Source organism: Bufo gargarizans, chromosome 2, assembly GCF_014858855.1.
Source record: "Bufo gargarizans isolate SCDJY-AF-19 chromosome 2, ASM1485885v1, whole genome shotgun sequence".
Lineage (NCBI taxonomy): Eukaryota > Metazoa > Chordata > Amphibia > Anura > Bufonidae > Bufo > Bufo gargarizans.
The window spans coordinates 332,917,826-332,940,339 of NC_058081.1; the positions used below are offsets into that span (position 1 = coordinate 332,917,826).

At 41.3% G+C, this 22,514-nt stretch overlaps 1 pseudogene; it reads right to left on the reverse strand.

Moving 5' to 3' along the window:
- Positions 1-22,514, reverse strand: part of LOC122925882 — a 2,558,103-nt pseudogene that overhangs the window by 477,512 nt on the left and 2,058,077 nt on the right.

The window sequence follows — 22,514 nt, forward strand, 5'->3', positions numbered from 1 at the left end:
GGGTGAGGAGCACAAAGACAAGTGTGTCTAACCTACAGTCAAGTATGGCGAGTGTCATGGTTTGGGACTTCATGAGTGCTGCCAGTCTGTGGGGAGTGACAGCTCAGTGAGGGAACCATGAATTCTAACATGTACTGTGACATACTGAAGCAGAGAATGATCCCCTCCCTTTGGAAACTGGGCCACAGGGCAGTATTCTAACATGATAACAACCCCAAACACGCCTCCAAGACAAAAACTGCCTTGCTAAGAAAACTGAGTGTAAAGGTGCTAGATTGGCCAAGCATGTCTTCAGAACTAAACCTTATTGAGCATCTGTAGGGTATCCTCAAATGGAAGGTGGTAGAACGCAAGGTCTCTTACTTCCACCAGATCTGTGATGTCATCATAGAAGCTCTACCTGTGAAGCTCTAGTGAACTCAATGCCCAAGAAAATTAACACAGTGCTGGAAAATAATGGTGGCCAGACAAAACATTGACACTTTGGGCACAATTTGGCCATTTTCACTTAGAGGTATATTCACTTTTATTGCCAGCAGTTTAGACATTAATGGCTTTGTGTTGAGTTACTTTGAGGGCACAGCAAATTTACACTGTTATACAATTGTACACTGACTACTTCACATTGTATCAATTGTCATCTCTTCAGTGTTGTCCCAAGAAAAGATATAAGAAAATATTTGTAAAAATGTGAGAGGTGTACTCACTTTTGCCAGATACTGTATATGGATGTGCACATCTTTGTGCAGGCCACCAACATTCCTAGCTGAACAAAAAAAAAGCATACAACATCCATCAGTAAAGCAAAAATAAATAAAATGTTGTGTGCCCCTGCAAAGTGTCTCAATTACTCTTTACTGAAGCAAAACAGCGCCAATAAAGTAGTGAAAAAAAGGTTATTTTAACCCATGCTATGGAAGTGCAAACACATAAGTTTGAATCCCTTCTGTTAGATGTAGAATGACTGTACATCACTATTAGGCTTAGCTCGCACTTTACTTATTTGATCAGGTATTGTCAGCCCAAAGCAGGTGCAGGTCAAAACCACAGAACAGGTACAAATGTATTCATGATACCTAATCCGAGAGTAGCCTTGGCTCCTGAATTTGCCTCTAACAAGCCTTCAATAGAGTTGTCCTATCTGTAGTACAACCCTCTATGGTGAGCCTCCATTCTGCACTCTACATATTTTATCAAACTGTGTAGAATATACTACCCTATTGTGCACTTTTTTCTGGTTTCCCTACAGACAGGCACACCCGCTTTTCCACAATGTTAGCATCAGGTCTAATTTATCAGTGTGGACTTAATCGTGCAGTATCCCAAAATTCAAGTAGTGGCCCCATGACAGCGGGGAGGGTGTCAGAAGTAAGGCTGTGTTGAGAAGTCAGTTTTGGAAAAGGTTTTATCGTTTTCATGGAAGAATACTTTGTAGAAATTTGAGTTTATTAAGGATGGCTATTTGTTTTGCAGACAACTTTGTTTTAAATCATTGTTTGATCAACCCTCCATTTTACATCAGCTTCCTGATATTTGTGGATCTTATGGATCTCCTTAAAAAAACGAATCTGAGACAGGTAGATGACAGTTCACATTACGTAAATCTTCAACCATTACTCCTACTCTCAGCCTTTTTCCTAATATTCATTTATTTTTTCAGGCTATGTTATGGGAAATCAGGAGATTACAACTAAATCCATTAAGAAATAAAAAATTGACAAACCCGGAGCTTATGGCTGTTAAGAGACTACAACAAAATCCCTCATTTATCATTGAGGAGGCTGACAAAGGAGGTAATGTGATGTTATGGGATACTAATCTTTATGTGATGGAAGCCAAAAGACAATTAGACAACCGTCATTTTTATATCCCTTTGCCTACAGATCGAACATTAATTTTCAGGAACAAGTTAAACAGGCTTCTCCAGTCAGCATTACAAATGAATATCATAACTAAAAAAGAAATGACCTTTTTGGAAGTGAAAAGTCTGGTGGTAACTACTTTTTATATGCTCCCCAAGGTACATAAAGATCTGAATAATCCTCCGGGATGCCCTATAGTGGCTGGTATAGGTTGTTTATGTGAACAAGCCTGTTTTTACTTGGACTTCTTTCTGCAACCAATTGTTTTAGGTCTTGACTCCTATTTGAGAGATTCTATGCATTTGATTGAAAATCTTCAGGATATCAAACTTCCCCCTAATACTCTGATTCTTACTTGTGATGTTGAATCACTTTATTCCAACATAGCACATGTTGATGGAGTTGCTGCAGTTCAATATTTTCTCACAAAATCTACAAATGGGGACATCATACTTTTCTGGGGAATCTTTTGGAATTTGTTTTACATCATAATTATTTTTTGTTTGATCGGATTTATTACAGACAAGTTTCGGGGACCACGATGAGGGAGATACCTGTGGCACCAATTTAAAAAGCATGTTGTTGGATGGCATCGTTTCATTGACGATGTTTTAATTTTTGGTCATGGTACACGTGATGAATGTGATGAATTTGTGAAAACTCTCAACAACTCCTTCAACACCACATTGACCCATAGGATTTCAGAGACATCAATTGATTTCTTGGATTTACGGAATCATTTGAATAGCATGGAGGTTCAGACATCATTGTTCCGTAAAGAAACAACAACCAACAGTCTTTACATTACAATAGCTTCCATCCATATCATCTACGTAAAAATAAATTCCCAAGGGACAATTTCTGAGACTTCATTGTAACTGTACAACAGTCGAAGATTTTCATGAAGCTAGGGGATACCCTAAAAAAGTGATGTCTCAGGCATTTGAATAAAGCTAATCGCCAGGAACTCTTCAAACACAAAAGTTCAACTCATCACCAGGTTCAATAATCAGTGGAATAATCTAAATAAATTATTGAATACGCATTGGTACCTTTTACTTTCTGACTCCAAACTTCGGAACCATGTTGATCTGCAACCTAATATTATTGCATGTAGAGCTCCCAATTTACGTGATAAATTAGTGCATAGCCATTTACAAAGACCTTTCCAGAGACTAAAGACTGGCACAAGATTACAAGGTACTTATCCCTGTGGCAATTGCAGTATATGTCATGATTGCCTCTGATTTCTTTGTTAATCCAAGGGACTCTAGAAAGATTCGCCTCAAACACTACATCAATTCTCGCACTCAAAATTTCATCTATGCCCTTCATTTGCAAATGTGGAAAAATATATTTGGGTCAAACTGGCCAAGAATTGCGTAAACGTATTCAGAAGCATTTATCGAATATTGCTTTAGCAGTTTGCGACAGGGCCAAAGGAGAAATAACATTGACTTCTGTAGCTGCACATTTTTTGAATCATCATCAATGTAACACTATTGGCTTACAAGTCGTTGGACTGGGGGAGGGTACACAACAACTTGAGGGGGAGTCCTATTACCCCACAACTCCTTTGTCTTGAATCCAGAAAAATTGTGAGGAAACATTATTTTCCATATATTTACTTGTATATAAAGTACAAGTGCTGCCAAAAATTACAAGGAAGAGATACTCTGATACAATCTGTATATCACATAAAGGAGGGCCTCATTCACATTGTGGTACAATTGTTCTGGTTGTGGGACTCCTACACTGATAAAGCCTATGCACTAAGGAAAAGGGCTGCCAAAAATTACAAGGAACCGGCACTCCAATACACCCTAGATTACACATAAAGGAGGGCATCATACACACCCTTGAAAAATTATGATTGATGGCCTGCTGGTGACCCTCAAAAACATTAGGAGCAAGGGCCTGCTGGAGACAATCTAAAACATTAGGGGTGAGAGTCTACTGCCGCGCTGACCATCTAAACAATTTTGTGGGCGAGGGCCTGTGTGAGGGTTAAGACTCCATGTTGTGCCTTGTACAGCCATTTTATGTTATTAGTCTTAAACATTTGTGTGTAGAATCTATGCTATAAACTGTGAATTTCACTGTGTAAGATTACTGTGACTTCAAGGTCGCTCCTAGCCCCTCCAAATTTGTCCCTTTGAGGAATTTGTACAATTATTAGCAGGACAAGTCTGTGACGAACACCCACATTTAAGAATAAGGAGACGCTTTAGGCGTATAGCCAACAAATGCTTATTTCAGATTGTGATTTAAAGAGTTATGATGTAAATGCTTAATTATGTCTCCCACTTTGGAAATGATCCAGAAAAACTGGTATATAATCTATGCTTACTTTCAATAAAGTTAGAAACACTTTATACACAGTACTGCGAGTACTCACATAAACTTCTAATTGGGAATCCACTGCTCATCCGGCATTGGGGTCTCTGCCCCCACAGAAACTTGATGCCCAATACATGGGACATGACTAAGTCCTTCCTGCTGAGATGCCCGACGCCTGACCATGCCACACCGGGACAAACAGAAGATAATCAGCGATGAGGTAAGAGCTTTTTCTTACAAGTAGTCTGTACTTCCCTGTCTTATTCGAGGGTCTGGAAGAGTATAAGGTAACTTTATAGTCGTGCCTAGTTTATGTTTAAGAATCCGCGACCCTGGAAAAGAGCTAGCAAACGAACGCATGAATGGTGGATGGATTCAAATCAGGATTTTAGCTGGGAATTTCTTGGGAGTTGTTCTAGGAGTAACTGTCTACATACTGTGGGGGGTTAGCTCTTCTCCGGGGCTCATTCTCACAGATACACCTTTAGGACACCAGGTTTCAAAATGACAAAATAACAAAATGGCAAAATAATAAACACTCCTGACTGTACAGAGCACAGTACGCCCACTGTATCAAGTTCACTGTTTCGTTTGTGGGATTGGGGCTCAGTAGTCTGCCTGACTATGGCCCTGCGACCCTCCCAGGCGTCACTGCATCCCCCAACTCCAGGCTATCTCCCAGCCTTGTGGTCCCTCAGCCTTGCCCAGCTAATAGCATACTGACAGAGCCTCCAGGCCTCTGTCCACCAGACCCGCATCTCTTATGGGGGATTTGGGCTTAGTAATCCGCCTGACTATAGCCCTGCGACCCTCCCAGGCGTCGCTTTGTCCCCCAACTCCAGGCTATCTCCCAGCCTTGTGGTCCCTCAGCCTTGCACAGCTGAGACCACACAGACAGAGCCTCCAGGCCTCTATCCACAGGTGACACACTTCCTCCTTGCTGACACCCTGGGAGGCGCTTTATCTCAGCCTGATTACATCCAGCTTGTCTCACCTGTGGTGGAACAGGGGTGTGGACCACACTATCCACCCCTTCCTTGCCTCCAACCTCCATGAGACCTGTCACTGTCGCACAATACGTATTTGTTATTGTTTATTGTGTGTGTAGAATCTGGCAGGAAGCTAGGGGAACGGGTCAGAAGCTCAGAGAGGCTTTGGCTTTACAGTAGCATAGAAGTACACCTGAGGATAGGGTGGGGAAGCTTTTGTGGAGAAAATAGACGTCTAGGTTTCCCCTAGTAAGCACAGATTCAGAAATAGACAATAGGTAACCAGAACAGCGTTCTCGAAGATTATGAGACAGCTAAACAACTGGTAGAAAAGAGAGGTGGCAAAGATGGGTTAAAGAAAGTTGACAAAGTGTTGGAAAAAGCAGGTATGAAGCATGAAAACCTCGATTTAGTGGGTTGGGAAAGGTTCAAGCATACTCACAATGGGTGAATTAAGGATCATGCATGTGAATATGTAGTTAGCATCTGGATTAAGGTAGCAAGAGAGATATAAACTGAAGGTTGGAAGCCTCAAGTTTTCAGGGGAAAGTTGTACTACAAACCCCCTGAAGAGGAAACTGAAAAAGTTAAATCTGGAGGTCCACCACCGTATAATCCTCCAATGGCACATGTCTCTCCCACAGCCCTTGCACAGAGACTGGAGAGAGGGATATGTAGAACCTGCAGGAATCAGAATCCAGATTGGACTGAAACCTGCAGAGCGTGTGGTGCTCCTAGATACCATACTGGATTATATCCAGTACTATTGAGAACAGGGATGATACCACAGGTCCCTCAGGCACCTGCCGCTGCCGATGGAGCTGGTGGTGGAGATGGCCAAGACAGCCAACAAGCAGCACAACCTCCTCAGGCTCCCCATTACCTCCAACAACACCTCATACATATTTTATAATTTTTTTCACTAATATATGTAATAATTATGAATTATGTATTAAAGTATTTTTGGGGGTTATGGTTTCTTTATGATAAGTGCATATATAGTGTATTTATATATCATGTATTTTTCAATCACTCTATATAATAATTATGTTTATTATTAATTATCATAATCATGCTCTGACTTATTTTGTATTTATTGTTTAATCATGTTTAAATAAGTTACATTATTGGTCATAGTAGGATGCGATGGTGCTCTGCATGGAACGCATTTGCGTTCCAATTTGGAGACATGTATTTCTGGTTTGTGATCACATGATTTGTGGGACTTCCGGTTTGCGGACATCCTGTTTAGATCGAATGAATGGCCTCTGCCTTCACGATTACATTATCGCGTACCACTTATAACGCATGTGTGTTCCATTACAAAGGAGTGAAGTTCCTTATCTGTCATCATTCTTTTCACATTTCCTTTTTGTGGCCATTTTGCGCGGACGCGGTGCATATCCTGGGACAACACTTATTTTTCACACACAAGTGATTATCCATAATCATTGATTATTATTAATGATATTGGCAAATATATAGGACTCTGTTACACACAGACATTTACCCCTGAGGAAGCCGGACTTTACCGACGATACACTGTGGGGCGTTAATCTTCTGACTCAGGTCCACCCTTATAGTCCAAGCCTTACATCTTTACTTTTTCTTTTTTGGGCACTATTTGATATTATTTTGATGCCACATTGTTATTTATTCACTGCTGATTTTTCTGTTTGGTTTTGTATTGTTTGTGAATTTGTCTTGGACTGTACACATTGTGTCCCCATTTGTGGACTTTGGTGGATGTTGTGCCTGTGTTTGGTCTTATCTTGTACCAGCACATGATTTATTGCATACAATTCTTAACTATGTCTGTTTGTCTATGTAGCCTAATAAAATTGCTTTATTGATTTTAGATTTTTTGGATGTGCACATCATTAGTGGTTCTCTTGGGCCATGTGGCTATTTTTGGGTGCCTTTAGAAGTAAACCTGTGTTCACATCACTGTTTATTTTTCTGTTCTAATCCGTCAGAAGAACAGCCCAATGGATCCTGTAGTTTGAGCACCCACCTTCACACCTTCAGTATTTGGTCAGCATTTGATCAGTATTGGTAAGTAAAAAACAGGAGTAGGTTAAAAATAGAAATAACAAGTGTTTTGGACCCACTCATGCTTTTGGCTTTCAAATCATGATTAAATCATTATGCAAAATACTGACCGTGTGATAAAGACCTCATGCTCAATTTGCATGAGTTTTGGCCATTTGCCTCTGAAATCAGCTTTATTCAGATCAAAAACAAGTCCTGCATGCAGGACTTTAATGGACTCTATTCAGTGGCAACTCTAGGAACAATATATAGGGTGGGGGGCACATAAGATATCACAGTCAAAAATGGGGGGGCACTAATAATTTTCACCACTTAACCCCTTCCTGACCTTTGACGTACTGTTACGTCATGGGAACCACTGAGTTCCTGCAATTTGACGTAATAGTGGTGCGCGATCACTGCAAGGGCCCGGTAGCCGGGCCCCTGCTGTATCCCCCGGCATCGCTGTAAAAGCCGGTGGATGAACCCCTTCTATGCCGTGGTCCGCGCTGACCGCGACATAGAAGAGGTTTGTGTCAGGTGAACGATCGCATCGAGTCCCCGCGCTGCTGTGGCGGGGACCCGATGCGACACAAGGCAGCCTGATGCCATGCAGAGGCTGCCCAATGCCTTGCACGGCATCGGGAACTGCCTTCTACGGGAACCAAGGAGATCCAGCCTCAGGCTGGGTCTCCTAGGCAACCTGTTAGTGTATGACTCAGTGTCATACACTAACAGGCAATGCATTACAATACAGATGTATTGTAATGCATTGCAGAGGGGTTCAGACCCCCAAAAGTGAATGCCATAAATAAAGTAAAGTAAAAAAAAATGGTGTTTTTAAAAAAAGTTAATAAAGTAATAAAATTAATAAAGTAAAAAAAAGAAAAAAGAACGCCCCTTTCCACTTATTTTATAATAAAAAACAGAAAAAACCCAAAGCCCACACATATTAGGTATCGCCGCGTCTGAAATGACCGGCTCTATAAATATATTACATGATCCACCCTGTCCGATAAACACTATAAAAAATAAAAACAGTGTAAAGAAAGCAATTTTTGTTACCTTACATCACAAAAAGTGAAACACCAAGCGATTAAAAAGGCATATACCCCCAAAAATGGTATCAATAAAACCATCATCTCATCCCGCAAAAAATGAGACCCTACTTAATAGAATCGGTCAAAAAATAAAAAAATCTATGGCTCTCAGACTATGGAGACACTAAAATATGATTATTTTTTTGCTTCAAACTGCTATTATTGTGCTAAAGTATACATATTAGGCATCGCCACGTCCATAACAAACAGCTATATAAAAAAATCACATGACCTAACCACTCAGGTGAACACCGTAAAAATAAAATAAAAATAAAAAGTGTAAAAAAAATGCCATTTTTGTCACATTACATCACAAAAATTGTAACAATTTGTGATCAAAAAGGCGTATGCCCCCAAAATAGTACTAATCATACCGTCACTTTATCCCTCAAAAAATGAGACCCTACCTGAGAGAATCGATCAAAAAATAAAAAAAGCTATGGCTCTCAGACTATGAGACACTAAAATATCATTATTTCGGTTTCAAAAATGTAATTTAGACATATTAGGTATTGCCAAGTGCAGTAACGATCTGCTCTATAAAAAAAAGTCACATGACCTAATCCCTCAGGTAAAGGCTGTAAAAAAAAAAATAATTAAACGGTGCCAAAACATCCATTTTTTGGTTACCTTGCCTCACAAAAAACTTAATATAGAGCAATATATATATTTATTGACTGTTAACCCTTGCTTTGCTACTGGAACAAATTGATTAAAATGTAAAATCTGCCAAAAAAGTGCAATTCTGAAATTTCATCTCCATTTTCCATCATTTCTTGTGGAACACCTAAAGGGTTAACAAAGTTTGTAAAATCAGTTTTGTATACCTTGAGGAGTGTAGTTTCTAAAATGGGGTCATTTTGGGTGGTTTCTATTATGTAAGCCTCACAAAGTCATTTCAGACCTGAACTGGTCCTTAAAAAGTGGGTTTTGGAAATTTTAAGAAAAATTTCAAGATTTGCTTCCATACTTCTAAGCCTTCTAACGTCCCCAAAAAAATAAAATGTAATTTTCAAAATGATCCAAACATGAAGTAGACATATGGGGAATGTAAAGTAATTACTATTTTTGAAGGTATTACTATATATTATAATAGTAGAGAAATGTAAATTTGGAAATTGTTTTCAAATTTTTTCAAATCTTTTGGTAAATTTTGTATTTTTCTTATGAATACATTTTTTTTTTTACTAATTTTTACCACTGTCATGAAGTACAATGTGTGACGAGAAAACAATCTCAGAATGGACTGTATAAGTAAAAGCATTTTAAAGTTATCACCACATAAAGTGACACATGTCAGATTTGCAAAAAAATGGCCTGGGCAGGAAGGTGAAAACAGGCCCGGAGTTGAAGGGGTTAATCATACTACTGAAAAACCCTGAAATAAATATATATAAATAAGGGTACTTTCACACTTGTGGCAGAGGATTCCGGCAGGCAGTTCCGTCGCCAGAGCCGGCAATCCTGATGCAAACGGATGGCATTTGTCAAACCTATCCAGATGCGGATCCGTCTGGCAAATGCATTGAAATACTGGATCTGTCTCTCTGGTGTCATCTGGAAAAAAACAAATCCTGTATTTATTTATTTTTTACATTTTTAAAGTTCTGCGCATGCTCAGACCGGAAAACCGTATCCGTTTTGCCAGAACACTTAATGCCGGATCCGGCACTAATACTTTTTAAGTGTTCAGGATTTTTGGCCGTATAGAAAACTGCAGCATGCTGCAGTATTTTCTCCAGCCAAAAAACATGAGAGGAACGTAACTGATGTATCCTGAGTGGTTGGTGCCAGTCAGCCTCAAGCCCGGCCTGGTAGTGTGCGATAATGGGCGAAATCTTGTAGCAGCTCTGGAACTAGCTGGTTTGACGCACATCCCTTGCCTGGCCCATGTGCTGAAATTGGTGGTGCAGAGATTCCTTAAAAATTACCCTGATATGTCAGAGCTGCTGCATAAAGTGCAGGCCGTCTGTGCATGCTTTCGGCGTTCTCACCCTGCTGCTGCTCACCTGTCATTGCTGCAGTGTAACTTCGGCCTTTCCGCTCACCGCTTCATTTGCGACGTGCCCACAAGGGGGAACTCCACTTTGCACATGCTGGCCAGACTGTGCGAGCAGCAGCAGGCGATAGTGGAGTTTCAGCTGCAGCACGCACGGGTCAGTCGCACTACAGAACAGCACCACTTCACCACCAATGACTGGGCCTCCATACGAGACCTGTGTTCCTTGTTGCGCTGTTTCGAGTACTCCACCAACATGGCCAGTGCTGATAATGCCGTTCTCAGCGTAACTATCCCACTTTTATGCCTCCTTGAAAAAACTGCTGCTGGCGATGATGGAAAAGGATGTGGCACAGGAAGAGGGGGAGGAAAAGGGATCATTTCGTAAGGTTTCCGGCCAGTCATTCATAAGTGGCTCCGAGGGTGGGTTCCTGCACCCACAAATGCCAGGTACACTATTGTCCAGCCAGGGCACAGTTCTGGAGGATGACGAGGAAGAGATGGAGGAGGAACCATGTTTACAGCAGGGTGGCACCCAGACCAGCTCACGGGCATCACTGGTGCATGGCTGTGGGGATTCAGAGGACACAGACGATACACCTCCCACAGAGGACAGCTTTTCGTTGCCTCTGGGCAGCCTGACACACATGAGCGATTACATGCTGCGGTGTCTCCGTAACGACCGCCGAGTTGCCTACATTCTAACTTGTGCTGATTACTGGGTGGCCACACTGCTGGATCCCCGTTACAAGGATAACGTACCGTCCTTAATCCCCTCACTGGAGCATGATCGTAAGATGCGCGAGTACAAGCGCACGCTGGTAGATGCGCTGCTGGTGGCATTGGGCACAGTGGAAGCACAAGGTGAAGGCAGAGAAGAGGTCGCCAACGCAGCTGGGGCACCGCCAGCACCTCAGAAGGCAGGGTTAGTTTGGCCGAAATTTGGAAAAGCTTTGTCAGCACGCCACAACAACCAGCACCACCAGCTGATATGGAACATCTTAGCAGGAGGCAGCATTTCACCAACATGGTGGAGCAGTATGTGTGCACATGCCTACACGTACTGAATTACGGGTCTGCCCCCTTCAACTTCTGGGTCTCCAAATTGGGCAAATGGCCTGAGCTTGCCCTTTATGCCTTGGAGGTGCTGCCCTGCAGCCATTGTATTTGAACGTGTGTTTAGCATAGTAGGGGGTGTTATCACAGGCAAGCACAGCCGCCTGTCCGCAGCCAATGTGGACAAGCCCACGTTCATTAAATTAAACAGGCATGGATCCTGGAGACAGGACTTGTCTGTATCTTGTGCAGAATAGACATGTATATTGGCCTCAACCAGCCATTGTTATACTGCAGCGCAATTGGTCATTCTTGTATTTTGGATATTTCACACTCTTTTGGATTGAACCCTAATTTAAAAAAAATATTACATTAAAACCAAAAAACAGTGTTGGCTACCTCGTCCTCCTCCAACGCTGCTTCACCTACACCGCTACATCCACCGCCTCCTCAAACTCATGCTCCATATGGACCCCCACCTCATAAATCTAATTAAAGGATAACTGTCACACTTAGACCCTAATTTCAATTTTCATATATGTAGTTACTAATAACATGATATTCCAGAATCAGTTACTATTAGACTGACTCACCCCATATTTAAGATTTAGCCCTTAGCAACCAGTCTGCATAAAACTGCATTTCACTATTCAGTTAAGATAGCCGTCACTGCCCTCCCCCTGAGGCTAATCCTGCCAGCCCCCACTAGCCAGTAACAATAGCCCCCCAAAAGTGTCAGTAACCAGAGCCCTCCCCCTAAAGGGTTAATCTCCTGCAGCACAAAGGGGTCCTCTTACCACATGTTGCTGTCATTTATATACTGAGCAGATGGCAGATCTCCCTTCCCTGGTCTGCGCTGGTTCGACTCTGCATTGTCCCAGTCTGCTGAGTGAGGGAGCGTCTGCCAAGCGCAGGGAGAGGGAGAAGTGCACACAGCCCAGGCACTGTTATCAGCTGCTGGGGAGGACCTGGCTTTAATCATTTACTTACAGTCCCTGGCTGTCAGGAATGTGACCTTGGTGCTTCTGCGACCCTGCATAGAAACCTGATTTTAAGCACAGGTAAAAATAGGCAGTACAGGGAACAAAACTGTGGAATCAAGGGGTAATTGAGTACACAGTGAAAAGTTGAAATAGGGCCACCAAGGAGATAGTAATCATCACAATCCAATACTCCAAAAAAAAAATATAATATGACAGTTATACTTACATTTTTTTGATTTGTACGTATTTTAATTTATGTCATTTCACTACTTTGTCTGTTAAATTTTCGGGTGAAATTCACCAAATTTTGGGTGTGATGTACCACTGCTATACCTAGTAGACAGGTTAAAAAATTTCACAAACTTGTCTGTTACATTTTTGGGTAATATTCACCAATTTTTGGGTGTGATGTATCATTGCTATACCTAGTAGACAGGTTAAAAAAAATCACTAATTTGTCTGTTATATTTTCGGGTGAAATTCACCAATTTTTGGGTGTGATGTACCACTGCTATACCTAGTAGACAGGTAAATAAAAATCACTAATTTGTCTGTTACATTTTCAGGTGAAATTCACCCAAATTTGGCTGTAATATACCCCTCCTCTACCTAGTTGACAGCTTAATAAATTTCGCTAATTTTTCTTTTACATTTTTGGGTGACATGAAAAAAAAACCTCTGTCATAGACCCCTCATCTACCAAGTAGACAGGTTAATAAATTTTACTCATTTTTGTTTCACATTCTTGGGTGGACATTTTACAATTTTGGACGTGAATAAACCCCTGCTCTGCATAGGTGACAGGGAATAAAATTTAAGAAATTCTTCTTTAATTGATGCGCGCCACCTCCTCTCATTCATTGCTTAAACTTTAACAAGTTGTCCCACATTTGCGCTTCAATAATTTGTCACACATATGATCTTTAATAATTTGTCCCACATTTGTGCTTCAATAATTTGTCCTACATTTGTGCTTCAATAATTTGTCCATTTGCGCCTCAATAACTTTTCGCATATTTCCGCTCGATCCCAAAAAAATGTAATCCATTTATCACCCTTGCATCTGGTCTCTCTTTATCACGCTCCCTCTTCGACGTGGAACCCTGATTCACCGTGATCAACATGGTGGGCTCAGAAAATAACATCGAAAGTTGATAGATAAGATATTCAAATGGATAATGGATGTCACTGGGGCACCTCTGCATAGTTGACAGTAACATAAATTTTTAAAAATCGTCTGTTACATTGTCAGGTAAAAATTTTAAATCTTGCCGGATGGAAACCCCTGCTCTGACAGGGAATAAAATGTAAGAAATTCTTCTTTAATTGATGCGTGCCACCTCCTTTCATTCAATGCTTAAACTTTAACAAGTTGCCCCACATTTGCGCTTCAATACTTGTCCCATATTTCCACTCTATCATATTTATTTGAAACAATTAAACTCCCTTGGATGTGGTCTCTCTTTCTCACACTCCCTCTCCGGCATTAAACCCTGATTCGCCGATAACCATGATCAACATGGTAGGCTCAGAAAAGAACATTGAAAGTTGATAGAGAAGATATCCAAATGGATGGTGGATGGCACAGGGACGTGCGATCAGGCAGAAGTTATCTAGAGTCAACAAAGCGGCAGCAAGGCCTCTCCTGGCTAACGTTTCCAAATCCAAAATACCACAGTGACATTCCCTATAATTTTTTATTAATCATTCCAATAACAGGGCATCTTAAGAGTCCTGTATTGTTATTTATTGTCACTACCTCCCCGAGTCGGGAGTGGGTAATTGCTGCGCGCCCCCTCCTTAACTTGGAAGCTTATGCTTAAATACTTTGTCCCACATTTCCGCTCGATTACATTTAATTTCATCCATTGACCTCCCTTGGATGTGGTATCCCTTTCTCAGGCTCCCTCTCCGGCCTGGAACCCTGAATCCCCGGCACCAGTGATCACCATGGTAGGTGCATAGAAGGACATCGAAAGTTGATAGAGAAGATATCAAATTGGATCGTGGATATCACGGGGACGTGCGACATGGTGGAGCAGTATGTATGCACACTCCTACACGTACTGAAAGATGGGTCTGCCCCCTTCAACTTCTGGAGGTGCTGGCCTGCCCTGCAGCCAGTGTATTGATTGAACATGTGTTAAGCACGACTGGAGGGGGTTATCACAGGTTATATTTCCCAATGTTTTGGGGTGTACCCTAATTTAAAAAAAATAAAAATACATTTAAAACAAAAAAACTGTGTAGGGTACCTCCTCCAACGCCGCTTCCACCTACACCGCCACATCCACCGCCTACTCAACCTCCTACTTCATATGGTCCTAGTCCTCCTAGAGCACGGTTATTATTTTTTTCTTTTTATGTATTTTATGTTATTTAAAGTAATTTCCCTATCCACATTTGTTTGCAGAGCACCACATTTTGATGCCATTTGCAGCCCTCTAGCCCTTTCCATGACATTTTTACAGCCATTTTAGTGCTCAAATGTTCGGGTCCCCATTGACTTCAATGGGGTTCGGGTTGGGGGTCAAGTTCGGGTCCCAAACTCAAACTTTATTGTGAAGTTCGGCCAAACCCGTCGAACCTGAACATCCAGGTGTCCGCTCAACTCTAGTGGTGACATTTTTAATTTCAAACATGTTTTTTTCGGGTAAATTGATGTGTGATTGTACACCTCCTTTTGCGGTATAGACCAAATTACGTAGTGCGGACATTTTTTATGTGAAACAGGCTTTTTTGAGAAAAATTGATGTGTGATTGTACATCTCCTTTTGCGGTATGGACCAAATTACCTAGTGGTGACATTTTTATGTATAACAGGCTTTTTGGGGAAAATTGATGGGTGATTGTACACCTCATTTTGCTGTATGGGACGAATTATGTAGTGGTGAAATTCTTTAGTTCAAACATGTTTTCTTTGGGAAAATTGATGGGGAATTGTACACCTCCTTTTGTTGTATGGGTCGAATTATGTAATGGTGAAATTTTTTATTTCAAACATGTTTTTTGGGGGAAAATTGATGGGTGATTGTACACCTCCTTTTGCTGTATGGGCCGAATTACGTAGTGGTGAAATTTTTAATCTCAAAGCTCCGCTGCTCTGTATCTCCTGTGAAGTCAATCTCTCCAACTATGTCCCTCTCGCAATTTAAAGCAAATACCTTATTTTAATGTAGAGATCCAAGAATTATGTTGGAGGAATGTAGTGTATGCAAGCCATGTGCAACCCCTCTAATCACTCTCATGCTGTTCTGCACCTGTTTTTCCTGGGCGAACAGAGTCACACAGATTAGGAACTGCTCTGTGTTCTTCAGCAAGAAATCGAATCTGGCTTTCACCTTGACAATTGAAAATCGGAACCACGGTGACCAACATGATTTTAACCCCCAGAAGTAGGTAATAGGCACGAAGGAGCAGTCATTTGTGCGAGCTCGAGGTATCCTCCCTGAAGCTTGACCTCTGCACGTCTACAGTCTGTATTGTGAAGCTTGTCTAAAAGAAAAATCCCACAGTGCAACCCCTTGGAGGAAAATCTTTATCCAGCACAGGCTGCTTTGCTCCTTCAAAAACAATGGACTCTGTAGAGCGTGACACCCTGATGTATAATTTCTCGTACACCAGACTGAAAGATTATTCCAAGCACCTGTCTGGCCACATACCTTCTAAGAAGCAGAAGGGTCTTGCCATTGAAGTGGGCTTAGAGCTGAACCTAAAAGCCACATTTTCCTGTTTACCTGGACTCAAAGGAATGGACAGAGATCCACTGGCTGTGCTCATACAGATTTCATCCAAACCTCCACTCACCAAGGCAAGCACAGAGGACCAGTTTGTGTGGACAGGTTGGTTCTGCGGGACGTACACAGAGGACGATCTATTGGAGGTGTTACCAAGGGCATTTACTTGTCTCCCACTCTTCCTGTATAACGTCTCTGAGGCGCTCATGGCTATCGTAGGTATGTGGTTCCAAAGAAACTTTGACTGTTGTTTCGGTATGCTGGTAAACAGTTGTAAGGACCTTGTGTGGCTAGCAGCGATGTGGACCGGGTATGACATGTCTGGATCAGTGATGGCCACAGAGCTTGTTTTCTCTGTGCCCGTCGAACCTTGCGTAGACATTTCTTATGCCATCCAGGCAGAGGAATTCAAGACTTTATGGAAAGATATTCATAAATCAAAGGGCGAAGGTCACGTTGGAGACAATTTATTCCAATGTCTTTCGCATTTATTGAGACACTTTTGAATCCACTTATCAGCAACCCAGCTCATCAAGGTAACGGCATCTGTGAAGTTACTCAGTAAGGACTACCTAATCCGAGTGCTTGGATTCATCACGGAGCTGGCCATCAATAACATCCAGAATTGAACACAGGGACGACTCTCTTCTCTGACCTTGCCCACAATGTTCGGGATCCCCCGGTCATCTTACATGTCTTAGACATGATTCCTGCCGTGCTTACTACACGTTATACCACGTCTTACCGTTCTGTTACAGCGGCTGTAAGCTGTAAGCCAAAAAACTAAATGTTGTGGCTGTATGTCAGAGCTTTATGACCTTTGACTGCACAGTTCAGAAAGGTCAGCCAGAATTATTTTATGTAAGATAAAATTAGAATACGTAAGCTCAAGTACCCTTTCAATTGATTTCATACTTTTTTCTGACCTCGGAGAACTAGACAAAATAAAACAGTTACTAGCTCTTGCTGTATAAATGTTATTACAGATATTTCTGTTCTTTCTGTAGCATACTGTACTCTAGCTTCTTGTTTTATCAAAAATCATGAGGTCTCCCTTGTATAAAACTATGTATTTATGGAAATGGAAGCACATTGTTAGCTGAATCATTGAGGTAGGAAAGTAAAAAACATGATTTGTTCATCACCAGATGTTTCCATAATTTTCTACCAAAATGGTTTATAGTCCATCTCAGACATTTGGATAATGGAGCCAGAATACATAAGAGTGGCACCTATGTACATTTCCTGGCAGAAAGGGTGCCACAGTACACTCTAAATAGAAACTTCCTATGCCCTTGATGTGTTTAAATTTGATGTTTGATTCATTGATGACTGTAAGGAACCATCTCAACTTAGGAAGAGTGCATTTTTTAAAGGGTTTGTCACATCTGTACATTTATGGCAAATTAATAGGTATGCCATAAATGTCTGATAGGTGCAGGTCCCACCTCTGGGACCCACTCCTATTAAAAGAAAAGATCCCTCCATGAATGGAGTGCATGTGTGTCTTTATCCATTCAGTGCTATGGTACTTCCAAAGCTATCTGAGTACTGACTAAGCTACACTAACTAGGATCCAGATATTGATGACCTATCCTTAGGCTAGGTCATCTGCGTCTGATGAGTGGAGATCTGACACCCCACACTGCCACCGATCAGCTGTTCCCTGTAGTATCAGAACTAGCTCTTGAATGGAACAGGAATCGTAGATCTGTTCAAAGTGAACTGATCCTGCTGGGTCACTGCAGCTCATCTCCCATTTAAGTGAATTCTATGCTGTAGTAACCAAACAAAGCCATTACAATCTGAATAGAGCTTCCTGTTCCATTCAAAGTGATAGTTCTAACTCTGGAGGCTGCAGGAAACTGCAAATCATTGGGGGGGGGGGGGGGGAGAGCAGGGTGTTAAGCCCCATTGATCTGATATTGATGGCCTACCCTAAGGATAGGTCATCAGAGCAACCTGGAAAACCCCTTTAATATTTTTCTACCTCTTATGGAAATCGAAACAGTGATACTTGTGCCTAAGGCAAAGCAACAGTGAAATCGAAATTCAGAGAGAATGTGTGTCTTAAATCATAAAGATAACAACTATTATAGTTTAATTAATGTGCGAAAATGTGTGCTTTAAAAATATATATATATTTTTTTAAGCTTACATAGTTAATATAGTTGAAAAAAGACATGTTGATTTTTTAAACCTTATTTTTGAGCTGACACCTTTGTTATATAGTGTATTTTTTTTTTATTGTTCAGCATAATCTGGTGTCCCAATATGGTTTTAAATAACCATAAACCATATACAAGGTGAACATTTCATAGAAAAATGCAAATGCAACATCTACACATCATGATCTTATCAAGCCTGTTTCCTATAGTCCCCATATCCAATGGTGACATTGCCGTGCTAATCTGTTATTATTCTAGTGTCCTAGAAATGTGTCCATTAAGTGCTGTGTATCTGCTCACAGAACTCTTTTGTATATCCACATATAATAAATTTGCATTCCATTCCTGAAGTGAAGCTTAATATTCTTAGTAAGCAAAATGATAAATCCTACAACTCAACAGGGACTATAATGAGCAAACTTGCAGCAGTTGGTTGTGCTTTTGATCAATAGCTTCCATCATGTCAGCAGCAGGCAAGCCTCTGTCTATCTCATATTCCCTTCTAAGTTTAACACTTAATTCACTACCACAATTTTGAAAAAGAAATGCGTGTCCAATTTTCTTTATTCTGATCAATATTAAATCTAATTTACAATTCTGTCCCCTGTGAAGCTTGCATATGTTATGTCAACATACCTTAATGACTTTGGCTTCCAAAGCAGCCTTGTTAGCTGTTGCCTCATCTGCTTCAACTAAACTTTTAACCGCTTCCACCTCAAGTCTCATCTGCAATAATGTTTACCAGCTCCTCCGTCTCACCACTTCGTTCAATCAGCATAGGCTTTAGTTCTGTCAACTCTTGTTGCATTATTGCTATCTGATGAGCCAAAAAAATAAAGACATTCAGAAGGTTTAAGACCAGGTATTTCTAAAAAATATTGCACTGCCTCTGTCTAATTAATGGGCTCTCATCTGAAAACATTCTGTTTAATGGGAATACAGGTTGTTATGTCTTGCTTACAGAAAAATTGAACATTATATTATAGGTTTTGTTAACATCTGACACTTGTATCTACTGTTCTTTCCTTATGTTCTGCATTGTGCATACCCCACCATTATTCTCTGAACAAAAGTAAGGATATAAAAATCATATGAGCATCTACATGTGGTACCCACTCAACCTTTGGGCTCATGCACACGACCGTTGCCTGTTTTGCAGTCTGCAAAACACGGATACCGGCCATGTGCATTCCACTTTTTGCAGAATGGATCGTCCAGGCCATAATACAATACAGTCCTATCCCTGTCCATAATACAGTTAAGAATTGGTCATATTCTATATTATTGTAGATGCCATGGAACGGAAATACGGATACGGACAGCACAGTACATCTTTTGCAGCCCCATTAAAGCTGATCGGATGCGAACCAAAACCACAGTCATGGTTCTTAGAATACAATCAAACTTGAATGCATTTCTAATTGGCCCTCCATATTGTTTAACCCCCTTCCTGGCATGGTGATTTTCCATTTTTAAGCTTCTGTTTTTTAATCCCTACCTTTCCAGAGCCATAACTTTTTTATTTTTCCATTAACATAGGCATATGAGGGCTTGTTTTTTTCTAGGACAAGTTGTACCTTCTGATAGCACCATTTAATATTGTATATGATGTAGTAGGAAGCTGGAAGGAAAATTCGAAATGGAAAAAAAAAGTGGTGGAATTGGAAAAAAATTCAATTCCGCCACAGTTTTATAGGTTTTGTATTGGCATTCACTATGCAGTAAAATTGAGCTGTTCCCTTCATTCTGTGGCGGGTGAGTATGTTTATGGCGATACCATATTTGTTTAGTTTTGTTGTGCTTCAATACTAAAAAAAAAGAACAAAACTTTGGAACATTTTTTTCTTCTCATCTCAAATTTCTGACCAACATAACTTTTTTTATAGTTAGATCCATGGAGCTGCGTGGGGGGTTCATTTATTGCAGCATGTGTGGAGGGCTCATTTTTAGTGGCATAATCTGTAATTTTTATTGATTCCATTTTGGGGTGTGTTTTTGATCACTTTTTATTCAATTTGTTAGGGGGAGTTTTTTCTTTTATATTTTAATAGTACTGGTGTTTTTAGATATGGCAATGCCTAAGATTTTTTTATTGTTTTTTTATTTTAATTTTTATATTTTTTTATATTTTTTTAAACTTTTTTTAGGCCCCCAAGTGAACCCCAAAATGCAAGCATTAGATTGCAGTTTGTATTAAGTAATTTAATTTTATCCATTACAATTAGAGATGAGCGAATTTTAAAAAAAACTTTGATTCGCCATTTCACAGAATTTTACGGGAAAAATTTAGTTCGATCTGAATATATTTGCGGCGAGTTTAGTTAAAAATGGCTATTTACAGGCTGCAGAGAATCTTTATAGTGGTGTAGAACACTGTGCCTTGTAGTAACACGCATAGGGGGTCTGCTTTGGTAGTAAAATAATACTGTGAGTCCGTATGACATGCAGATGACAGGCGTCGCTCATAGAATCACTGCACACATCACTTATTAGGGCAGTCACGGGGCCAAAACTGACCAAATAACTCAAGTATGAAATCAGCCTTACAGGTCAAAGTTAGTGTCAAGAAGAAGCGCACTCCTTTTACACCGTCGCCAGCTGATTCCACATAGATGTCTACAGAACCTGTTCTATTAAACGCTTAAACAAGTAGAGCATACACCTTTACTCGGTCAGCATTTGCTCATCAGTATTGCTAAAGACAAAAAAAAAAACATGAGTGGATCTAAAACAGAGATGACACGTTAATGGAATATTTGCATGTCTTCTGTGTTTTGTACCCACTCCTGCTTTTGGCTACCAAATCATAAGCCAATTCTGATGGGATCATACAGGCCTTACAGCTGCTACACAGACAGGATCTGTTGTGCGTCACATTTTTCCTTCCTTCTGACAGATCAGAAGAAAGGTCAAATAAATCATAATGTCAGCCAGGCTGAAAGGCAAAATAGTGGCCCAGTCATGAAGTGGCGAGGGTGGGAACAGCATGAGAAGTCCACAGGGTCGACCTATGACATATTGATGAGGTGGAAGCAGCATGAGGAGACCATAGAGTGGCCCAATGGCAGAGTGTGGAGGTGGCGGCAACAGCAGCAGCATCAGGAGGAGGCCACAGAGTGGCAAGCTGACCAAGTGTGGAGATGGCAGTAGCAGCAGCAGCATCAGGAGGAGGCCAGAGAGTGGCAAGGCGACATAGTGTGGAGATGGCAGCAGCGGGTTACTACTGAGTGGCAAGGTGACATAATATAAAGATGGCAGCAGCAGGAGGATACCACAGAGTGGCAAGGTGATATGGCAGCAGCAGCAGCAGTATCAGGATGCCAAAGAGTGGCAAGGTGATATAGTGTGGAGATGGCAGTAGCAGCAGCAGCAGCAGCAGGAGGATGCCACAGAGTGGCAAGGTGACATAGTGTGGAGATTGCAGCAGCAGCATCAGAATACCACAGAGTGGCAAGTTGACATTGTGTGGATATGGCAGCAGCATCAGCAGGAGGATATCACAGAGTGGCAAAGTAACATAGTGTGGAGATGGCAGTAGCAGTAGCATCAAAAGACCACAGAGTGGCAAGGTGAGATAGTGTGGAGATAGCAGCAGCAGGAGCATGCAGCAGAGAGGCAATATTACAGTGTGGAGATGGTAGTAGCAGCAGCAGCATCAGAAGACCACAAGGGGACAAGGTGACATAGTATGGAGATGGCAGCAGCATCAGAAAACCACAGAGTGGCAAGGTGAAAGTGTGGAGATGGCGGCAGAAACATTAGACCACAGAGTGGCAAGGTGACATAGTGTGGATATGGCAGTAGCAGCTGCATCAGGAGACCACAAAGTGACCTGGTAACAGAGTGGGGCGGTGGGTGGAAATACCAGTACCCGCTGATAAATGTGGGTGAAAGAAGGAGCACTTGGCATAAAATGTGTGGCATCAGGTGGGTTGCAGCATCAGAGTAGTAGCTAAGGCAGGTAGTCAGGAGGAACCGGTCTCTTTTATCAAAGTGTTGGTGTGGCACCATGGATGATCTAGTCTGATGCATCAGGAAATGGTGGTTGGAAATCCTGGCTGATCCACGCCTGATTCATCTTGACAAAGGTCAGTCTCTCCACATTTTTGGATAGGTGAGTTCTCTTTGGTGAACTATGGCCCCCTGCCGAACTAAACACCCGCTCTTATGCCACACTATTGGCCGGGCAGGACAGCTTTTTCAGGGCAAACTCTGCTAGTAGCAGCCACAAATCCAGTTTGGCTGCCCA